General features: G+C 37.6%; 1 protein-coding gene across 34 annotated transcripts in view; it reads right to left on the bottom strand.

The window, feature by feature from the left end:
- Positions 1-23,159, bottom strand: part of Klf12 (KLF transcription factor 12) — a 401,439-nt gene that overhangs the window by 169,598 nt on the left and 208,682 nt on the right. The gene's annotated exons all lie outside the window — the stretch shown is intronic.

Raw genomic sequence — 23,159 nt, 5'->3', positions numbered from 1 at the left:
ATGTTCATCAGTCTCTATAAATTGGCTATGTTTTAGAAGCTATGCTTTGTGCTTCCCATAATTTCAGTTAACTCAGTCATTCTGGATTTCTGATGGGGTTGAAAACTTATGGTCTCATAGCCATTCCTTGCTATTTACTTTGAGAGAAAAGATTTGAGAGGATGGTTTTCAGCTGACATTCATTCTAAAGCCAAGAAAAAAAACAAAAGCCAGGTTCAGAACTAAGTCTTTTATTTAGGAGAGATGACAGAGGTTCTGCTTAGTCAACAAAATGATGGACTGGGTATTAGGTCTATCTTGCACCTTACTGACATAAATTGGTATAATTATGTTCTAACTGTATTTTTAGAGAAAAGTTTTATTTTAACAGGAAGGGTGATATGTAGGAGGAGCTAAGCTGGAAGGAGTAAGGAGAGGAGGAGGAGAAGGAGAGGAGGAGCTAGGTGATGAGAGAGAGAAAGAGAGAGGGGGGCCAGACATGGAGGCAGATGTTCACATGTCTCTGCCAGTCAAAGATAGTTGATATATCTAGGTTGGGTAGTAGGTTAAACTTCTGATTGATATTGAGCATTACCAATTTTATAAAGCCATTGGTTAACATTAAAAATATTGTATAAAAGCGAAAAGGAGAAGGGGGTATGAGATAGAGGTTTTCTAGGGAGGGGAAATGGGGAAAGGGGATGGCATCTGAAATGTAAATAAAATATCCAATAAAATAAACAAAAAACAAAAAAAAACCCCACAAAAAACAAAAAACAAAACAAAAAAAAGAACTAAAAAAAGAAAAGAAACAGAAACAAAACATACAGTTTCATGGGGTATTTTGAACACTCAGGATGTGCGATATGGGTAGAAAGTTTGCAGATTGTCAAACTCTCATGTGTATGAACCAGGACTAGTGATGACACAGATAGTAAGCTGGCAAGCTCAGTCCTTGCCCAGGATAGAATAGAGAACATTGTTCACACTGGTCAGATGGTGCATCCATATTACAAGAAGTACAGAAGCTCAGAGGAAGAAGCCACCACTAGTTATAATGGATCATACATTATTTAGTAGTAGAGAATCCAGTTCTTTATGGTAATCCACCGTGGCTGGCTGGTTTACTCTACCTGCATTTACAGACTTTCATAATCCACTTTACTAACAGGTCTTCCTGACTAGGTATGGAGATGCCAAGTCCTGCAAACCATGGAATGCTGCTGTGAAGGACAGTCGTGACAAGTAAGGAGACAAAACACTTCGGAACAACAGGAGCTGCCACTGGAAAAGCGAAGGCCCCTTGCTCAGCTAGAGGAAGTAAGCTGTCAGAGGCAAGAGACCCTAATGGATCTTCATGCAAACAGAAATTTGACGTTATCTCATGTTATATTCCAAATATCCGACAATTTTCTTTGTGCATGTGTGCAAACATACATGTCTGTTTTCCCACATATATAAACAGACGAGGATACATGCACAGGCTCTCCAAAGTAAGATGGCAACTCTCCTCATTGCTGGCTTCTCCTTGTTTTTTCAACCAATGATTCTGAATTTTGCAGATTCATTGATTGAAATTAATGTTACAGCTTTAATTTGAGGTAGAGGCCAGCCAGCCTGCTCTGGGTATCCCCCATTTCTTCATCCCTAGCACTGGGTTTAAAGGTATGCCCTGCCCTCTATTTCTCAGTTGGGTGCTGGGTGTCAGAATCTGAGGCTTTTTGCTTATTTGGCAAGCACTTTATCCACTGAACCATTTTCTTAGCTCTTGATGCTTTTCTCAGCCTGCCTATTCCTCTCTTAAGCATTCTTTGATCACTTGCCTCTCCATTTTGTCTGCTGTATATACTGTTACAGGTTTAAGCCTGGAGGAAGAATCTTTATTATTTCAAGTAAGTGTGTGTAACAATGAATGGTAAGAAGAACCACATTAAAAACTTAAGAGTGAGAGCTAATTACATCATTTTACCCTAGAATTGTTTAGTGGATTCAGCAACGCATCACAATGATTATTTTTATTACCTTGGTCATTTGTTAATGGCCTGTTAAAACAAGCTAATCAATGATCAATTTACCAATTTCATCCTCACCTCGGCCCCTCTTCTAAATGAGAATTCAGTAAGTAGTGAAAAAAAAAAATCCCTTTAGCAGATGCAACTGCTAAAAATAAGCAGGAGAGAGAAAAGCAGACACAGGAATAATCTTTGAGAATTGCTTGCCTGGTCACTGAGCGAGAATTTCTTCACAAAGCTTTATTAACATGTGAATAAGGTTTTTATTACTTCATCATCAGTCAGATTTAAATAGTTTGTCATTTTCAAAATTCTGTTTTCTAATGCAAAAGTGTAGGTAGAGCATGGTTCTTTTGTTTCTAATAGTAAGAACTCATATGATTCTCAAATAAACACCTAGAATCAATTTAGGTAGCAGATCCTAACTGGCCATAGTTCTGTCATGTCACAAAGGTCCTGGGAATGAATTTTCAAAGCCCCACGTTATTGTTTCATAGGTACATATTGTTATACGTCCTCATAGTTATTTTGTGTTTTTTTTTTCTGAAATCTCCATAAAACTTTGCTTAGTCAAAATTGTCATCAATTATTTAGTCTAACAACTAAATGAACTGGGGTTCCATTATGTTACAGGACAAGCATGTACAGTATGAAACTTTTCAATACACTGTTCTCAGAAGAGAGGAAATGTCAAGTTTGAACTATCAGTGAATTACACTGCTTTAAAACATCTAAAATTAATTGGTATTTGTGATGGATTTAAAAGCCCAACTCTGGTCTTTAAGAAGGCCCAGGGCATTCCTCGTTTGAACAGTAGACATATGGTGCCACTCAAAAAAGAAAAAAAAAGCACTCAGGCAAATAATTCACTAAATATGCAAATGAATAGAAGTGAACTTGGTTGGAAAAAGCAAGTCAAGGAAGCACAGGGTAGCCTGGCAGGGAAGGGGTAAGGCTTAGGGCTCTTCACAGGGGAGGGTAGAGATGAGGTCAAGAGCAGCCTGCAGAGCTGTGGGCTCCTTATTATTGAAGTGGCAGTTCTGAATTTTTATTGCTGAGTTTTGGACCACGCTATGATGATTTCAGATAAGGTATTTATGGAATGCCTGAATATTTGACCTTGGTACTTTATGGACACAAGATAGATTACTTTTTATGGAGACAGTAGGTGATTCTATATGGGTATAATATTCATATTTTCAGCAAAGAAAGAAAGCTTGGATGAGACTGGGGGAAGGGAAAACGGATGTCTTTCCTGTGAAACATCTTGTGGATACGCAATAAGTTTAAGCAATTAAGCAGTGAAAAAAAAAAACTAGAACAGATTGTAAATCAATTAGTGAATCTTTCTAGAAAGCCATGTACTCCTATAAAAGAAATCACATGATGTTCTTTTTACAATATAGTTCAACCTTGGTAAACCCAGGTATTTAGAAAACTCTCTGGATTGATGTCAGCCTATTTTAAATTAAAATGGGTCTAAAACATGAATTTTATTATGTTCAACAGAGAGCACTGTGTTTGCTAAGAAGAAAAAAAAAAGGAAAAAAAAAAAAAAAAAAAAACCAAAGAGGACCCTTAAAGTGAAGATCAGTCAAACATGTCCTGTTATAATGTCCCACTCCCGGTCAGGGTACATGGCCTACCCTGACTGACAGCTCTAAGCACTACTAGTTCATGTCACTAAAACTAAGCTATGAGAGACAATGAACATCAACTTCATAATTTTATCTCTTATTTAAAAAGTGATGGTTCTAAACTTTTCAGTGATTGGTTCAAAACCAGAAAAATGTTTCTATCAGTTAAGTTAAGATATTGAAGGTTAAAACTCGTTAACTTGGGCCCTGCAACCTGGGAGGCTGAGTCACCATCCGAGCCTAAGAGTCAAAAATAAATTTGGAAAATAGAGTGAAACTCAGAGAACAAATGAGGGATTAATTTAGCTCTTGGTTTTTATAAAGTTTATTAAATATATATCACATATTAATTAAATACTTGAGTGATTAGATCAATAATAAAAGCTAACAGTAATTTTAATATTATTTACTCCTCAGTTTCAATCTTGTTTATCGAAAGAATACTTAAATGAGCAAGACCATTGCCAAAACTAGACAGATCCCTAACCACTGAGAACGTGATTGATACGCATTTGTCGTACTTGAGGTCTACAAAGTATTATGATCAATATGGGTATGTTTTGTTTTATAGCATAACAAATGCCTTAGTGGTTTTTTTTGTTATTTATTATTTCCCTTTTGTCAAAACTATTTTTATGGCACCGAGCCAACTTTGATACATAATACTTTATCTTGTTCTTTATCTTCAAATTTTCAATTAAAATTTTTACCTGTCTTAGAAGTAGTTTCTAAAGTTGTTAAATTTCAGTGTGAGGTTTTTAATGATATTGTCTTCTTGTTAAATGAAGTAGTAAAAACGTGTGATGTGACAGGAAAGTTTAGAAGGTGGATGACATTTACTTTCTGGCATATATTTTGTCCCAGTTTTACAACTGCATGTCTTTAAAAGGCTATTTTTTTTCCTAAGTTACTTGAATAAGGCTTCTGTTCATGTTGATTCTGTGTATTGCCACTGTGTTTTACGAGGTTTTCATGCTGAACGCAGTAAGAGAGAGAATACGAAGTGAAATCTACTACTTTCATGTAGAAGGAATTTCAATACTTCAAGTTCATTCAATCTTGCTTTATGTTTTTCTTGTATGATTCTTACTTGTTTGTGAATTTACAATTATAATGTTGTCCTGCTACATGACTGTGAACTATTTGTCTGTCTGTAATTGTGCTTTTGTACTAAAATATGAACGCTGTAAAACCAAAAGTTATGACCAAGTCAAGGATGGTCATTGATCTTCTGCTTTCGACGTCTGTTCTTATATTTAGATATTTTCCTTGAAAAAAACTACATATAATTAAACTTAAATTAAAATTCAAATCTCTACCCTTTGTCTTTTGTGATTAATTTTGTATTACTGAGAGACAAATTGCAACACTCCTATTGGCTTAACCAAACAACCAAAAACCCATCTCTGAGGAAAGGATCGTTGGCCTATATTTCAGCCTAGCTGCTCTCTGTCCGCTCTTAGGGTTGCTCCAGGCTCATTGCACTTTAATGGTCTAGGATTATACATTCTCGGGTTTGACTTTTTACAACTTTTCCCTTCTAAGACATTCCTTATGACTAGCAAGGGAAATCTCATGTCTTTTAGAAGGCACACTCAGGCTTTCCTTAAAGTCAACTGTGCTTTTGAACATAATGTACCCAGAGGTATAACATGCAGCAGATTTACAGTTCCAGTGATTATTCATGGCAAGTGCCCTGGGCTCACACAGACAGGGCTCCGAGGGGCGGACCAGAACTCTCCTTAGTGCATTCATTTACCTCCATTACCGTCAGTGTTATTTGAGTTCATTTTTGCTATCTTTTGCATTCTATTTGTGCTTCTATTTATTTTCATTAATTTTTGAATTAAGAAGTGAAAAATAAAAAGAACTGATTTTGTGGGGTTTTTTTCTTTATACTAGTTTGGCACTTATTTGTTGTACCCTCTAGTGGATAACACCCACTATGAAGTTTAGTGTTTTAGTGCTCTCCCTCAAAACAAACAAATGAATCAAATGTTAGCCAAACAAGAAGTAGTATTTTTAGAAAGAAATGACAAGTGTGAAACATGTCATAAATGACATTTGTGAAACATGTACCAACTATTCATCACTCTTTTGACTTTTCAGTTTGCCCTTTGGGGATAATTATTTTTCTTCTTGAGGCATTAATATTTTAGAAGTGTGTTTAGTGTGTGTGTTGTTTATAAGGGTGTGTAAGACTGTGGGTAACATTAAACTCACCCCTGCATTTAGGCAAAGGGTGACATTGGGTACCCTCCCCTGAAGCCATCTGTCTTAATTGTTAATGTGGGGTCTTCTACTACACCTGTAGCTCACTGTTTAGTTTCAAATAGCTCAATAACAACACCTCTATATCCATCTGTCTCCATGTTGCCTCTATCCCTGGACTTACAGACATGTACACGATTCAATACCCAATTTTTTCCTGGTCCCTGAGAAATCTGAATTTAGTTTCTCATGCTTACACAGTCAGCACTTTAGCGACTCAGCTACCTCCTCAGTCTCTGAGAATGAATTGTTTTTGTTTTGTTTGCTTTTATTCTTTCAGCTGTGTTGTTTAAGTATTGAGGCAATCATGTTTTTGTTATAAAAGTTCATGGTGACTTTAAAAGACTTACTTTATTTTCATTTCATGTGTGTGGGTGCTTTGCATGAAATGTATGTGTGTGAACCATTTGTGTACAGTACCTCAGGAGACCAACAGAGGGCATCAGATCAGAACTGAACTTACAAAGCTATCACATAGGTATTGGGAACTGAACACTTATCTTTTGGAAAAGCAGTATATACTCTTAATCACTGAGCAATTTATCCAGTTTATATATGACTCTTGATCTTAATCAGGACAGTATGTTAGGGTAACATGTTCATAATATTTACATGTTCATAATAAACCATGTATGCATGTCAGATTTTCTTAATTGGGGTGAAGAGTTAAATAGGACATCAAAGTATCTAAGAAGGAGTGTCTAAGAAGCCTGTATTGTTCTTCTGTTGTAAGATAGCTTTATGGAATACCTGTTTGCTCCATGTACAGAAGGGGCACCATCTATAAAGGACAAATAATCAAAACATTTATTATCACAAATTTTATCACAAACAAAACATTTTCCCATAATGCTAATGTAACTCTCCTTAATTTGAACAAAGTAATTCTAAACCGAAGATCATCAAAAATGGGTAGACTGTAGAAGTAAATCTAGCATACATGAGTTTTAGGAGTGGTTTTCTATAAGTATGACTATATCATGTAGGCAACTCAAGTAAAAAAAAAAAAGAAATCTGATTTGCTCCTAGAAGGATGCTGTAATATTCTGTTCCAAACATTTCACTATCATATTACATCCATTGATATATAGGTGAATCTCTCAGTTTTTTGAGTACTAGAATTATAGGTACACACAACAAAGATAAAAGAACAAATGCTAAGAGTTCATGGAACAATAACCAAGAACATTTTTGAGCTTACTAATTAGTTTAACTTCTCTTGACTTCATCTAGTGACTCTCACACCTTATTCTCTACCACAGTGGGAGCTGAATCACACAGAATAAATACTGGACACAAAAGGCTGTTATAGCTTTGTTCCTCAATCAAGAGTTTTCTCTCTCACCAAAAGATGCTAAGGTGGTTACTAAAGCTGCATTACATACAATATGCTTGCTACTTCTCTTACTATTTTAGCTATTACAAGGAACCTCACTATAAAATAGTACTAACTCCATTTATCATTGACCTTCAAATCTAGGATAGTATTAATGGGTAGCTCTCATGAATCTTAAGAGTTTTAATGGGTCATCAGCATTATATAGACTTTATGCCTGTTTTGGAAAAGCATGAACTTAAAGTAAATTTAACTAAATTACCTATTCCACAGGCTCTATTCACAATAGAAAATTATATTCTATATGAATGATCACATAAAATCATACAAGGCTAATAAAAGAAAGGGAGAATCTTTTTTTCTCCTACAGGAGTCATATAGCCATAAAATTTAACCTTAAAAGTTTAGTATTTCTTCCATAAAAAGGATTTTTGCATTTGGACATGACATGGAACTATTTTAAGTAGAATAAAAATGGAATGGAGAAAGTAGCGTGCAAGTTATTCTAAAGTGGTTTTCCAGATCTAAATTATCAGGAAAGTGTTTGTTGTCTATGCTGTTGATAATTTTTTTGGTCTAGCTAATTTGGGAGTTAACCCTTGGATCTCAAGGATTTTAGACTTTTTCCTTTATAGTAACACCAGATTTACCAGTGTGTGTCTCTGTGTGTGTTCATATGAACATGTGTGAACATATGTGGTAGTCAGAAGTCAAAGCCAATTATGCTTCAAGATAATTTTCCATGTTTACTTTTTGTCATTGGGTTCTCACTGAACCTCAAAAGTAACAGTTTGTCTCACTTGGCTACCCAATGAACCCCACAGATGCTCTACTTTCCTCATTTCTCAGGCTTGAATTAGAGGTGTGTACCACCAAGCCTGGCTTTGTTTCACTAACATGGGTGCTAGGGATTAAATTCAGGTCCTCCTTTCTTGCACCTGATTTTAAGGAAAGTACTTTACTGACTGAGCCATCATCCCAGCTTCCAGATTAATTGTTCTATAGAAGAATTCTATGAGGAGGTAAGGAACCCCTGAGTACCATGCAATGTAGCTATTTGGATGGGGTAGTCATGAAAAATCTATTGATAAAGACAGATTTGGTCTGAAACCTAAATAAAGCAAGGTTGGTATGCTTCCAGAGAGCAGAACTCTGACATCTGTTTGGGCATTCATGAGCAATTTCAAAGAGATCCACACAGGTGGGAAGTACATTGTTGATTTATAACTTTACTACCTATTAAACTTAAGATTCCTAGTACCAGAAATGCAGTGTGGACTTAGCATTATTTTCCAAATATATAAATATTAAATTGTTCAACATGTTCATTCATGTCCAGACTAAGACTGAATTAAGAGTCTAAAAGAAATTTTTCTTTAATGTCTCATAGTTTGAACAAGCATGGTGATATGATCAATAATCAAGATCATTAGGTTTCAGAAAGAGATTTTTATAAACTATTATTCCAATTAGAGAGCTATTGGTTACTTCCAAGATGTACATGCCACTAGTGGCTTATTCTACTGAACTACTGGTGGCTGTTGTGGTTCCAAGGAACCATACATGGGTAAGGACTATTGGTTGGATTCCTTACTCGGAAGCTCTCATGGTGTCTTCTGATAATTACAATTTCAAAGAATAAAAAAAACTATTAAAAGAATTATTTCTGATGTCAGAAAAAAAAGGCTCAGTGAATAGGACTATTCACTGAATAAGAATGAGGATCTGAGTTTGAATCACTCACCCCTCCATTCAACACTCAGATGTAATAAGCACATGTACCAGTAATAGCAACATTGGTGGAGATAGGCAGACAGACCCTGGGAGCTTATTTGACAGTCAGACTAGACAAAAGGTTAAGGCTCATATTTAGTATAAAACGTTATGTCACAGGAGTAAAATGAACAGTCAGAGAGCAAGACACCAATCATTATAAATGGTAGGTTTGAGGAAAGATGCTGAGGCGTGCCTTTCAGAACAACATCATTAGGAGAATTACAACATTACGAACCCAGGCAGCCATGAAGGACAATGTAGAGGGAAAGCAGTTGGAGAGGGACCTGCCATGTATAGGATGTGAAGTTCCTGAAGCAAAAGATTAATTCCAAAGAAACAAACTGGAATTTCTTGGTCTTACAGGTTTCCAGAGGAGGTGTTAGAGGGTGTGTTCTGTACCATGTGATCTAGCCTAATGTCAGGAGTCACCAAGAAGAAAGGTACTACATACACCTCAAGGTTGTTCTTCCCAACAGAGAAAACTAGGCCTGTACATAACTTCAAGGGGTGGGACAAGACACAACTCCTTTTGAGAGTTCAAAGGTCACAGCATTTTTGTTAATCAGTTCTATATCCAGGAAAAAAAAAAAAGGCAAGGGTGTGGCCTGTTGCTGGGAAAGACAGCTGCTAAAGGATCTGTGACCCAACAACAAAGCAATGTCCCTGTCAGGCTGAGTGCATGCATCCACAGGCAACAGAACACTCGTGTGAATGAACCCCCCCCCACGCGCGCGCGCGCGCACACACACACACACACACACACACGCACACACGCACACACGCACACACGCACACACGCACACACGCACACACGCACACACACGTGCACATACACACACGCACACACACACACGTGCACATACACATGCACACACACGCACACACACACACGCACACACGCAGACACGCACACACGCACACACACGTGCACATACACACACGCACACACACGCGCACATGCGCGCGCACACACACACACACACACACACACGCACACACACACACACACACACGCACACACACGTGCACATACACACACGCACACACACACGTGCACATACACATGCACACACACACACACACACACGCACACACACACACGCGCACATGCGCGCATACACATACACACACACGCACACGCACACACACACACACGCGCACACGCACACACATACACACGCACACACGCACACACACGTGCACATACACATGCACACACACACGCGCACACACACACACACACACACACACACACACACACACGCGCGCGTGCGCGCGCATGCTCACATGCACACACAGACACACACATATACGCACACATCCACATACACTCACGCGCGCGCACACACCCTGTGTCTTCGGTGGGTCTTTATTTCTTATGCAGAAGTGCTTCCAACCAGAGACGCATGCTCCATGACTGCCTCCTGCTTCCAGACCCTGACTCACCCAATTACTTATGAACTTGCTGTTCAGGATTATCCAAGAAGCAGACAAGTATAACATGTGCATGGTAAAACAGCTACCTAAGATTAGATGGCAGCTACGTTGAGGGCCCAGGGGGCTTTTCTTTTGTAGGTGCTCAAACAGGGCTGCTCTCCCAGTGATAATTTCCTCAAGGTCCAGATTCTTGGCTGTTCTAAAAGGTAAAGGTTTTCTTATTTTTGTATTTGGTTTTCTTGTGTTTTGATTGAATTTTGAATCCAAAATTTAGATGAAGTATTATAAGATGGAAAACTACTCTGACTTATTTAAATGGAAAATAGGTCTCATGCTTTTAGAAAGAACAGACAGTATAATTAACACACTCTAGTTTAACATTACCATAAAAATAAAGCATATACCTAATTTAATTAATCGTGATATGTAAAATCCTTTGTATCTAAAATAGATTAGATTTTTTTAAAAAATGCATTTGCTGGCAATTATTAATGCCCTTAAATGCTCTCTGGGTAGTTTTTAAAAAGTCAAATTTTTGGTCATTGCAAAGTCAAAATTCAGCAGAAATTAACCAGGGCATTATGGCATTTTTGCTATCCAAATTTATATTATTATTTACAAAGACAAAAATCTATATTTTTAGCTTACAATATCACAAGTAGTATTTTCTGTAAAATAATATTTAAAGGGATTTTCATTAAAATTTATATAAAGTTTAAATCAGCAAAATAATTACCTTATCTGGTTAGCATAACAATTAGTGAGAATTGCTGGAACCAGTTTTAACCAATTTACTCCACAACAGAATCTAGGCAAAGACAAGCAGTCAGAAACCCCAGCAATATTGCAATTTGTCAATATGTCTGTAAAGTTCCTGCCAACAAAGCTAACAACGTTCTATATCGCCTCTGCATCCAAGTCACTGCACTGTAGAAATCTGGTTCTGATGCTTCGATAAGAACATGGATGCTCTTTCAGTCTTAGGAGTGATAACGGAGAGTAGAAAACAATCCGGCAACACATTACTTTCTCCACTTACAACCGGAGAAACAAACATGTAACTGGATTGTTTCATTGGCACGACCTGATACAAATAGCTTGATTTTTCCGGAAAAGGACAGATGCCTGAAGCACAGGGCTTGCTGCACTTGGTGCAGCATACTTGTGATAACTGCCCTCCGGATCGCCAAGTGCATCAGGTGAGTTCTGAACCAATATGGGCTACAGAAAGAGACAGTGCCTCAGAAAGCAGCAGAAAAGAAGAGAGAAAAGAGAGCCAGACAAACCTAAATAGAAACTAAGGACCTGATGAGATTTAATTTTTGCCTTTGTGACACTTTCAAGAAACAGGTTCCTGGCCGGGGGTGGGGAGGTGGGGGGGGGATGGGGAAATGGGGGTGTCTGGGTGAGTGAACAACAGCTCGGCGACCCTTGACTTACCTGGCTTACTTCTCAGATTTACTGTGACTATCTGCTGACCACAAACACCTCAAATAATCTTCTGAAGTCAGGCCTCTAAGTTAATAGTACCCTAACATTTCAAAGAGACTTTTTGCTGTTTTTGAGTTTTTAGAACTGTGTCTCTCTAAATCACTCACCTTCTTGTTGTGTTTTACTTTCACGTTCTTGACATTTCAGACAAATTATGGCCACACAGAATATAGGCACAGTGAGCCAGGCATGAAATTACAAATAAAGCAACCACGTGTATAAACTTAGATCACAGCAATAAGCCTATAATAACAAATGTGCTTGGATTGAAGGAACTGAAGCTGAATTTTAAAGCACCCACCATGTCTTTAAAGTGAATTTAGTAAATGATATAAAAATATGTTTCGAACTACACTGTGAGATCTTTGCTCTCAATGTCTGTTTGAAATAAGTCACATATAGAACTTGATTTTATAAGTTACAATATTTCATGGAAGGAAGAACACATAAGTAATTTAATATCATCTGTTGAGAGTGCAATGAAAATAGAACATTTACATCAAAATTTGGATTTTTGAAGGCCCAATGATTAAAATAAAAAAAAAAAATCACTGTTTTCAACATGTTGATGTTTTACCTTGTAAGTATGTTGGTGAAATTTTAACCAGAAGCAAAGTTTTCCGCATTAATGACACTTACCATTTATATAGTTATAAAGTAAAAGCAGGAGACTGAGGCCACCCCCATGTGATACAGGAACCACCCTCAGGACTTTCCTCAGGAGTCTCCCCAACTCTTCCATGTTCTTACCCCTAGACTGTAGTATTAAGAACTTTGCAAACTGCCCTCTGTGAATGGACAACTATCCAAGGTGAGTGTCAAAATTTCCAAGCCAATCCTTGTGAGAGGCTGGCTGAATTACGAATCTCTTCTCCAAAGAAGGACCACAGGTAAATTTAACATTGTATCACTCTCCCATTTTAAATCATGCTAAAGTTGGCAGGAAGCTATTAGCTAAAAGAAAATATTTTGCTTCCTTGTGCATCCTTTTTATTAATAAGCTACTTCTATATGAATGCCAGTTAATTCATTAAAAACTGAAAGTTCTTTGCACAAGGAATAAATATAAGTGAGTCTACCAAAGTCTCTCTTTCTTTTTTAAAGTGATATTTTGTTAATAAGACGTTGTGGCCAATAGTTTTCTTTGATACTTCTTTTACTTGTAATTATATGCATGTACATGGGTGTGTGTATATTCATGCAGGTGATGGTGGAAGCCAGAAGAGGCTGTCAGATACTGTATGGAGCTCCAGGTGATTGGGGGATATGAATGCTGGGAATTGAGTTTGGGTCCTTTGGCAGGCCAGTGTGTGCTCTTAACTGCTCAGTCACATTCCCAGCCCCCAAACCTTCTCTTTTTAAAACACTGGTTCTTATTATGTGAACCCTCAAAAAGAGCGGAACAGCACTAAAAGTTCTAAACAAGCTCGCCCAATTTCTGCCTTGCCCAACTTACGTAAGCAGGATGACGTTTACTTGGGAGACTGTAAAGGAATATAGTTCAAACTTTATTAGTTTATATTTGTGCACTCAAGAGAAAGATAACAGAGGAGGACACCATGATATTAAATTCAAAAAGAAAACAGAACCAAGGATGCTGCTGGCTTAGAAATGATTCTGCAGCAGTAACATAGGATTTAATTCAGCCCAACTTGGACCTACTTGGTGCCTAATAACGTGTAAAACTGGGCAGGGCACTAAAGAGTAAAGCAAAGATGCACCTACCATTTCTTTAGTGGCCCTACAGCCCAGGGTGAAAACAGCCAAGAATATCATCCAATTATAAAAACCAAAGTGATCAAAGGAACTTGTTTGCCTGCAGTCAACGAAATTATCAACTCATTTCAACATGCCATTTGGAAACCATTTTTACTGAATGTTAAATTTAGGCATGTGCTCTGTGATAAGATCTGAGATAAACAACAGTCTTACTCTACACAAATCCGTATTCTACTAGAGCTGGCACATGCCGCCAGAGTAGTGGCAAACACTGAAATGCAGGTTGAGTGTGTGAGGGTTTTTTTTTTTTTTTTTTTTTTTCTTTTTTACTGGTCACTATGATAAAATGTTAGCTTTTTATCAATTCTTCCTCAAAAAAGGAAAATGAGGATAGAAACTCCAGTGATCTGCTTACAGTATTCCGAGGATTGAACTTGTTGTACCAAACCTCCTGTCTCGTTATTTCCTTTGATCTCAGCTGAAGGATTTACCAATAAACTCTTGGATCTGAGTCATATTCATCGTCCCAATACAGACAAAGTACTTGCAAAGGAAAACCTTGCTACACTACACAAGGTTTCACAATCCTGGTCCTTTGATTGTCCACAGGAGTCCCTGCAGAAATCAACTAAATGTAATACTCGGTAATTTAACAATAATGAGACCTTGTGATAGACACTCTCATTGCTCACAGAACCACAGTGCCCTACAACCCCTTTCTACTTCTCCCCTCGGAAACCAGTCTGCATTTCCCCTGCACCTAGAAAAGATAACGTTATATTAGCATACTGAGTCACTGCCAATGAAGATCCATCCCAGGTTCATCTTTTCTGATTATGCCCCTTTGTTGGAAAAAGAGGTCTAACAGGGCAAAAGAAGATGGGGCCACACAGAGGTTGCACCTGTCTTATGCAGGTGCAGTAGCTCACAGACCTATCTGCAACATAAGATGTAATGTTCCCCTTTCTACATCCATCGACACGCTAGACACTCACCTATGAGGCCTACAGTGTCCTTGAAATAGAATGGGCATGATGGAGATTTTTTTAATACCTTTGAATTAGTGTAAATTTGAACAGTCACATGTGGCTAATGGCCACCGCAGTGACCACAGAGAGACCTCTTGTTAATGCCTCTTGAGACCTCTCGGTTGTCAATCTTTCATCTTTCCTGATCTTTAGTAATGTCTAACACTGAAGAAGAATCACTTCTTCCTTAAATATCTTCTTTTTAATAATGGAGCCATCATTTCTTGAAATTTCGTTTTAATCACGAAACCATAGTTTCTTAGATTTTTGGCAAAATCTCTGACTAACCTTTTCATATCCTATTGTGTTCATACTCTCAGACCAAAAACGACCCAGGACCTTCCCACCTCACTCTATAAGGAAATCTTTTGTCTCCGTGTCAACTACAGTGACATGTCTCCAAACACAGATTCCCGGTGCTGCGTGGGCAGCTACACTCTTCACTCAGTATCTAAGAAGCCAAATCAACAAATTTCGCTTCTCTACAGGAACCCATTTATTCTTAGTCATCAATGGTATCTACACTTATCTAGCCTCATCACAAAATGAAGCACTGTCCTTCAGTCCTTCCACCTTCTCTCCCATCTTTTACTCTACGGTAGTAGTCAAGCAAGAGCCCTAGGCTCTGAGTGAAAAGAAATGTTTATTGTAAGGGAAATGGAGAGATGCTGAGAAGGTGTAGGTTTGAGGAAAAGATCCAGTATGAAGAACATAATTTGAAAATGGTACTAGTGGAATTCGGAGAGGCAGTTGGACATATACCTGAACATTGCTCAGAGAGCGATTCTGGAGGTGGCAATGATGAGAAAGATGTAGAGCGTGTCCCAGCATTGGGGTGGAAGATGATACCAATGATCTGACCTCCAGAAACTATATGAAAGTTAGTCCACCTACAGAGATGAGTCAGGCACTCCATGAAGCAGTCCTGCTTCTGATGGATGCTGCTGCTGTTGCCAGTCGTTACCATCAACATCTCTGTTCTGCATGTGCATCATGAGAGTAAGCTTGACAAAGAAATAAAACTCACTAGGTTCCCAACTACCCAGTCTTAGCAAAGATGAAAGTGTGCCCTTCACGTGCCAATTACTCTCAGAAGTCTGAGACTATTCTAGAGAAGTTTTCATTCTGAATAGATAGTCAACTACAGAAACCTAAAAGCTGCAGATGTGAACAGCAAGTCTTCCACATTGCCTTCCAGGATACTGTTAACTTTCTCCACTCTACTGTGCTCAGTGGTAGGAAATCTGTGTTCAGGAAGAAACAAAATAAATGAATCCGTAGCACTATGGCACACACAGCAAGGCTCTTTCTGTGGAAGGTCACTGTTGCATCAGCAGCACAGTGAAACACAAAACTAAACAGAAAATTGTTTGCTATTTATTTCCATATAAAATCTATTCAGCAGGGTTGAGGATAAATGTAGCTGATAGTCTGAGTGCTTCTTTATCCCCATTTTCCCCTGAGTTTATTTCCCCAATACGACCTAAAAATCAAGCAAAGGACCACTCATGCGGTCCTTCCTATAATGCATACTTAGAGATTAACTAACAGCAGCCTCACCAAAGACACATATGTATGCCTAAGCTATAACAAGTGCCCAGTTTGAATTTAGACAAAGAATATCTAAAGTCAAAGACAGCACTAAAACCAAGGCAAGAAATTAAATGTAACAGCAACAATAAAGTAGCACCTTCATGGTTTTAAAGGGTTAATTTTTGTCATTGTATTTCAAAGAAATTATTATTTATCTGTTCCCATAAAAGAGCTTTAAAATACTCATTATGCTCCACAAAATATACTTATCTGAAAATACCTGGATTTTATTCCAATGAATAGGAGACTGATTTCTGACATAGCCTCTCGCACAGCATGACAGAAAAAGGCAGTCGTTAACTCTGACCTTAGTGAGCAGATTTCACATATATGTGAGACACACTTAGAACTATTGTGTCCTAATGTGTCTCACAAAAAATACTATATAATTTTTAAAGAAAAGTAATTTAGATTAAGATGACTTTAGAATGCTTTTGATACTTTCATGAATATAATGGTTTTGTTAAGTCATTATGACAGTATTGTAATTACAAAAGCATTTAGAGAAATAGAATTTTCCTGCCATTCAAAGCACTAAAGAAAGACATCCCTCACATTAAGCATAATTCTTTCTTTCACTGTTTCATACACAATTTGATCAGTAGAACAATACATTCCTTCTTCTATATTTGTTAAAAAGAGGCAATTATATGTCAGTGTCTTACAAACAATGATTGTTTGAAAACCATAGGAAGGATGTAAGTATATCTCGCATGTATGATTATGAAAAATCTATTCTGCAGAAAACGAAATTTTTTATGCCTTATGAACCTTTGTCTTTGGCTCATTCAAAAAGTAAGAAATCTCATCAGATTGCTAGAGACTAAAAACCTATTCTTTGTTGTGTCTGGTTGAGGTTTGTGCTTTTCTTTTTTTCTTTAATGGATATTATATTTACATTTCAGATTTTATCCCCTTACCCCATGCCCCCCACCACCCAGGAACCTCCTATCCAATCCCCACTCCTCCTGCTTCTATGAGGATGTGCCCCCAACTATCCTCCCAACTCCCACCTCCCCACCCTCGAATTCCTCCCTACTCATTGTCCAGCTTTCATGGGACCAAGGATCTCCTCTCCCACTTATGCCCAACAAAGCCATCCTCCTTTACATATACAGCTGGAGCCATGGGTCCCTCCCTGTGTGATCCTAGGCTGGTGGTTTAGACCCTGGGGAGCTCTCTAGTTGGTTGGTATTGTTGCTCTCCTCATGGGGCCACAAACCCTTTCAGCTCCTTCAGTCTTCTCTCCAACTCCTCCATTGGAAACCCCTTGATTAGATCAATGGTTAGCTGTGAGCATCCACCTCTGAATATGTCAGACTCTGGCAGACCTCTAAGGAGACAGCTATGTTAGGCTCCTGCCAGCAAGTACTTCCTGACATCCACATCAGCATCTACCTTTGGTGACTGCACATGGGATGGATTCCCAGGTGAAATGGTCTCCAGACAGCCCCTTCTTCAGTTTCTTTCCCACACTTTGTCTCCATATTTGCTCCCTTGAGTATTTTGTTACTCCTTCTAAGTAGGACAGAGGCACCCACACTTGGTCTTCCTTCTTCATGAGCTTCATGTGGTCTGTGAGTTGAATCTTGGGCATTTCAAGCTTTTGGGCTAATATCCACTTATCAACGAGTAAATACCATGTGTGTTCTTTTGTGATTGGGTTGCCTCACTCAGGATGATATTTTCTAGTTCCATCCATTTACCTAGGAATTTCTTGAATTCATTGTTTTTAATAGCTCAGTAGTACTCCATTATAAAATTCTGAAACTAATAGAAAAGAATGTGGGGAAGACCCTCAAATACCTAGGCACAGGGGAAAAGTTCCTGAACAGAACACCAATGGCTTATGCTCTAAGATCAAGAATTGACAAATGGGACCTCATCAAATTGCAAAGCTTCTGTAAGGCAAAGGACACTGTCAATAGGACAAAATGGCAACCAACAGATTGGGAAAAGATCATTGCCAATCCTATATCCGATAGAGGGCTAATATCCAATATATACAAAGAACTCAAGAAATTAGACTCCAGACAACCAAATAACCGTATTTAAAAAATGGGGTACAGAGCTAAACAAAGAATTCTCAACTGAGGAAACTCGAATGGCTGAGAAGCACCTTAAGAAATGCTCAACATCCTTAGTCATCAAGGAAATGCAAATGAAAAAAACCCCTGAGATTCCACCTAACACCAGTCAGAATGGCTAAGATCAAAAACTCAGGTGATAGTACATGCTAGCAAGAATGTGGAGAAAGAGGAACACTCCTCCATTGTTGGTGGGATTGCAGGCTGGCATGACCACTCTGGAAATCAGTCTGGCAGTTCCTCAGAAAATTGGACATAGTACTACCTGAAAACCCATCTATACCACTCCTGGGCATATACCCAGAAGATGCTCCAACATATAACAAGGGCATATGCTCCACTATGTTCATAGCAGCCTTATTTATAATAGCCAGAAGCTGGAAAGAACCCAGATGTCCTTCAACAGAGAAATGGATACAGAAAATGTGGTACATTTACACAATGGAGTATTACTCAGCTATTAAAAATAATGAATTTGAGGTTGTGCTTTTCATATATGGCCACAAAGCTTAACTACAAAGGCCCCTGCATTTCAAAAGTCACCTAGAAAATAGGGTCAACATGAAAGTCCTACTAAAAATACTGAACCTGTTCAGAGAGACATCAAAGCCCGAGTTTATAGGTTATTTGAGGACCAGAGCAATTTGTGTACACTTGCTGTTGTCTTTTGACATGTTTAGTTTCTAGCAGAGCTAGTGTCAACATCATGATATTTATCTAGCTATATTTTTTGTTGGTTTATTGTACAGTGACTCATATAGCACTGAGATATCTAATCGTCAATATATATAAAAGAGCAATGACAGCACAGTCCCTGGACACTTGGTTTGGCACTTGTTGTATACTATTTATTAATGCCACACATAAATAGGATTCTTTCTTCACATATTAAAAAATTAAAAATCTAGAAGGCCAACTTTCCTGTAACAATCTTACCACAAAAAATGAGAATCTGAGGGGCAATTCTCTGTTTATCTCAATAACAAATTATTTGAACTTTAATCTGGGCATGCTAAAATGCGCCTTAATAGAATCTAATAATAAGTGTGTCGTGGAAGTTAATACATTTAAATTTGGAAGACTGCCTTTTAGCCAAAAGAAGCTAAGAATATCATTAAATTTTTGAAGCATTTTATTTATTTTTAAACTATCAACAAATTATTATAAAAGTTAACAAATTAAAATTAATTTTAGAGGTCAGATCAACACTAAAATGAGCTTTTAAATAATCATAAAACTAATGTAGTCCACATTTTGCATAATAAAAGGCATTAAGTATAAACAACTGCTATTTTTAATAATAACAGGCATTAAGTATAACTCTTCCAACAGCTTGTAAAGGTATCTTTGTAAATCAGTATGGCCAGTTTTATTCACATGACAAAAAGTATGACTTTCCAGATGACTTCATTATGAGACATCTTCTAAATACATAAGTTAAAAAGTTATTACCATTTGATTTATGAGGCATATATCAATGTTAAATATATCTGCAGCCAAGAACACACAAGAACATGATCTTTGGCCATGACCATAGCTGGAGTGTATCTATTCTTACTTCTAGTTCATTATCATCAGATAAACAATGATTAATTTTCTTTGAATCATTCCTACGCACCAAACTGTCTTCTTTATCTTCTGCTTCAGTTAATCCAGGGTCATGCATTTAACAAGCTTTTCTTTGGGCAGTTTTTTAAAATATTCCAAGCAAAATAACTCTAACACCAAGCACTAAAAGGCCAAACTTACGAAGTTGATTAAACCTTCTCATTAGAAGTCTAAAATATGTTCCAGAAAAGCAGAAAGGAAAATCATTTATTAATTTTCCTTTAATCAACGAACCCTCTTGTCTTATCATTCTTTTTTTAATTTTTTATTATTTATTTACAGTCCAGATTTTAATTCCCCCTCCTGGTCTACCCTCCAACTGTTCCACATCCCATACCTCCTCCCCACCTCTTGTCTCCATGGGGATATCTCCACCCCAAGCCCCCACCAAACCAGACATTTAAACTACCTGGGGCCTCTAGTCTCTTGAGGGTTTTTTTTTTTTTTTTTTTTTTTTTTATCATTCTTTAAAATTACTTTAGACAGAAGTGAAGTTGATATATGATTTTAAACATTCCAATGGAAGAAATAAAGATTTGATTTTTAATATAACAGACACTTTAATGGTTTTTATCATGCTAAACACTGTTTATGGAAAGACATGGGGTTGGTCTTGCCTCCCACAGGCCCACAGCAGAACAGACCAAAGAGGAACAGAATCCCTGATCTAAAAGCTGTCACCATCTCTGAATACAAGAGGTAAGAAATTCCAGAGGAACTAGAAGGGCAAAGAGGTGCTCTATCTTTCTTAACCATGTGACTCTACAAAGGCTTTTCGGCATTTTACTCTGTTTCTGTCAGCCTTTTTCCACTTAGAAAGCCAAACTTTACTGCTCAATTCCTAAGAATAAAACCCCCCTTTTTTTTGTGGCATGAGGTAATGCATAGTTATGGTATTGCATGTAAGAATCAGCTCAATGTTGAAAGGTAAATTTGTTAAAACTTTTTCTTTTATCCTTCCACATAGACTATTAAAAAATAACTGGTAGTTTTTACACTTTCTAATTCAGTGTCTTGTTAGCACTGAAAAGCACTCAAACCTATCATAAACATCTCAAGAAGTGAACCTTAGCATTTTATTAGATGTCTTAAATTACAGAATGAATTTTACTAGACTATCCCAATACCTCTTATAATAATTTTCCAAAAAAATAAAAATAAAAATACAGGATATGAAGCTAAAAGCACAGGCATATTTTCAAGAGGAAGCTGACAGAAAATCCTCTATAGGAGCATCCTAACATTTCAGATTTCATCACATACACAGGCATGCGTCCATGAAAATGGTCAGGCAGCTGTGGTAACTAGTTTCAAAGGCCAGCTTGTCACAACCTTAAATCACTTTGGAAGAGAATGTGTATTGAGGAGCTGTCCAGAGCAGGCTGGCCTGTGGGTGTGTCCATATTAAATATTAATTGATGTAGAAAGATCAAGTCCACCAACGGGTGCCATTTCAGGGGCAAACAAGGAAGGATGCGTTTCTTCTCTTTGCTCTTGAGTGTGGCTGTGATGTGACTAGATCCTTGGTTCCTGCATTGAAGTCCTTCAAATGATGGCCTGAATTCTGAATTGTAGTAGAAAAATCAAGCCATGGTCCCCTAAGCTACTTTCAGTGAAGGTGTTTTATCACAGCAACAGAAGCCAAGCTAGAGTGGTGGGTTAGGAAACAACATGATTAAATAATAGGCGCTGATCAAAAGACATTTCAAAGTTACACATTGAGTGCTATGGACGACTCAGTTTCAGATACCTCAGAATGTAAGGCTGCCTTTCAAAATATTCCTGTGCAAAGCAAGTTGCCTTACTCATCTGGAATGACCTAGAGCAAGACTCCTCTGGGCTTCTCTCCTGTGACACAGGAATACATTAGCACTGGGGCAAATGAAGGCCATTTCAGCATCTTTTTATATTCATACATTCAATAACTGAACTACTTCTGCCTCAAAAAAGTCAAGCTTAAAAATGGACTGTAGAGATACCATTATTAAGAATTTGTGAAACGATGAGTTGTAGACAAATGAGCATTTTAAATTATTTTAATCCAAGAGCATCTGAAAGAAAGCACTCGGTGGCCATTTTAACAAAAATGGAGGTCTAAGAAACTGTTCTCCCTCCTCTTACTCCTTGGCTGGGGTGAGCCTGTAAACTGCAAGAGAGAAACTGATTGTTGTCCTTTAATTTCTAAAGAAGTTTCTGTGGGTGAAGCTGAGATGACTCAGTGTTTAAAAGTATTTATTACTCTTGCAGAGGATTCAGTTCCTAGCACCCACATGGCAGCTCATGACTGTCTGTACCTCAAATTCCAAAATATGACTATCTTCTTCTTCTCTCCACAGGCACTGCATGCATGTAGTCCACATACATGCCAGCAAAATAGCCAGATACATAAAGATTATTTTTTATAAACAAACTTAAAAGCAAACAATCCATGCAATTAATATGAAAGCCACAGAAGACAGACTCGGAAAACATGTCTGAGCATCTTACATCCTCAGATAAACTCTGAAGCCTCAGAGCAATATACAGTATTTCTGGGCTCAAGTCACAGAATAAGTTTTATTAAAGATGTTAAGATACCAGAATCAATATCAGCAATAAATATTCAGGTATCTAAATGAAACAAAAATATTCCGATACTGTAGTGCAAAACAAAACAAAACAAAAAGAAAAACAACACAACAACAACAAGAAAAAAACAAACCAAAACAAAAAGCTTTAACCCTACTCGGTTTGCACTGGTTGATTTCTGCTTAGATAGAAGCCAATATCAGCTATCAAGTTTCCTTGACAAGGGATACAACTAGATGTATCCCTATGCCAGCCGCCAAAAAGAAACATCAAAAACCAGGCATAGTTTTAGAAACAGCTATAGGATGAGGTCTAAGTGACTATCATTAACAAGAAAAGGGACTAGAAAGCATTTTCGTGGCAGTACAGGTTTTTCTTACACCTCAGACCTCTCTCTCAGTTACAATGAGGCTTCACCTTAGTTGCAACTGTGAAACAGAGGTGGGTTGACTAACTCTATTATCTGTTAGTCACAACCTACTTTTAATTTTTCTGATCATAAGAATATGTTGGGCTTTTTGTTGTTGTTGTTTGTTTGTTTGTTTGTTTTTTCCTTTTGCTATAACAGTACCAAAAATGCTATAGAAATTCACACTTCTATTGGCAAGGAAAGTCTG

Source organism: Arvicanthis niloticus, chromosome 3, assembly GCF_011762505.2.
Source record: "Arvicanthis niloticus isolate mArvNil1 chromosome 3, mArvNil1.pat.X, whole genome shotgun sequence".
NCBI lineage: Eukaryota > Metazoa > Chordata > Mammalia > Rodentia > Muridae > Arvicanthis > Arvicanthis niloticus.
This window is presented reverse-complemented; position numbering and strand designations above follow the sequence as displayed.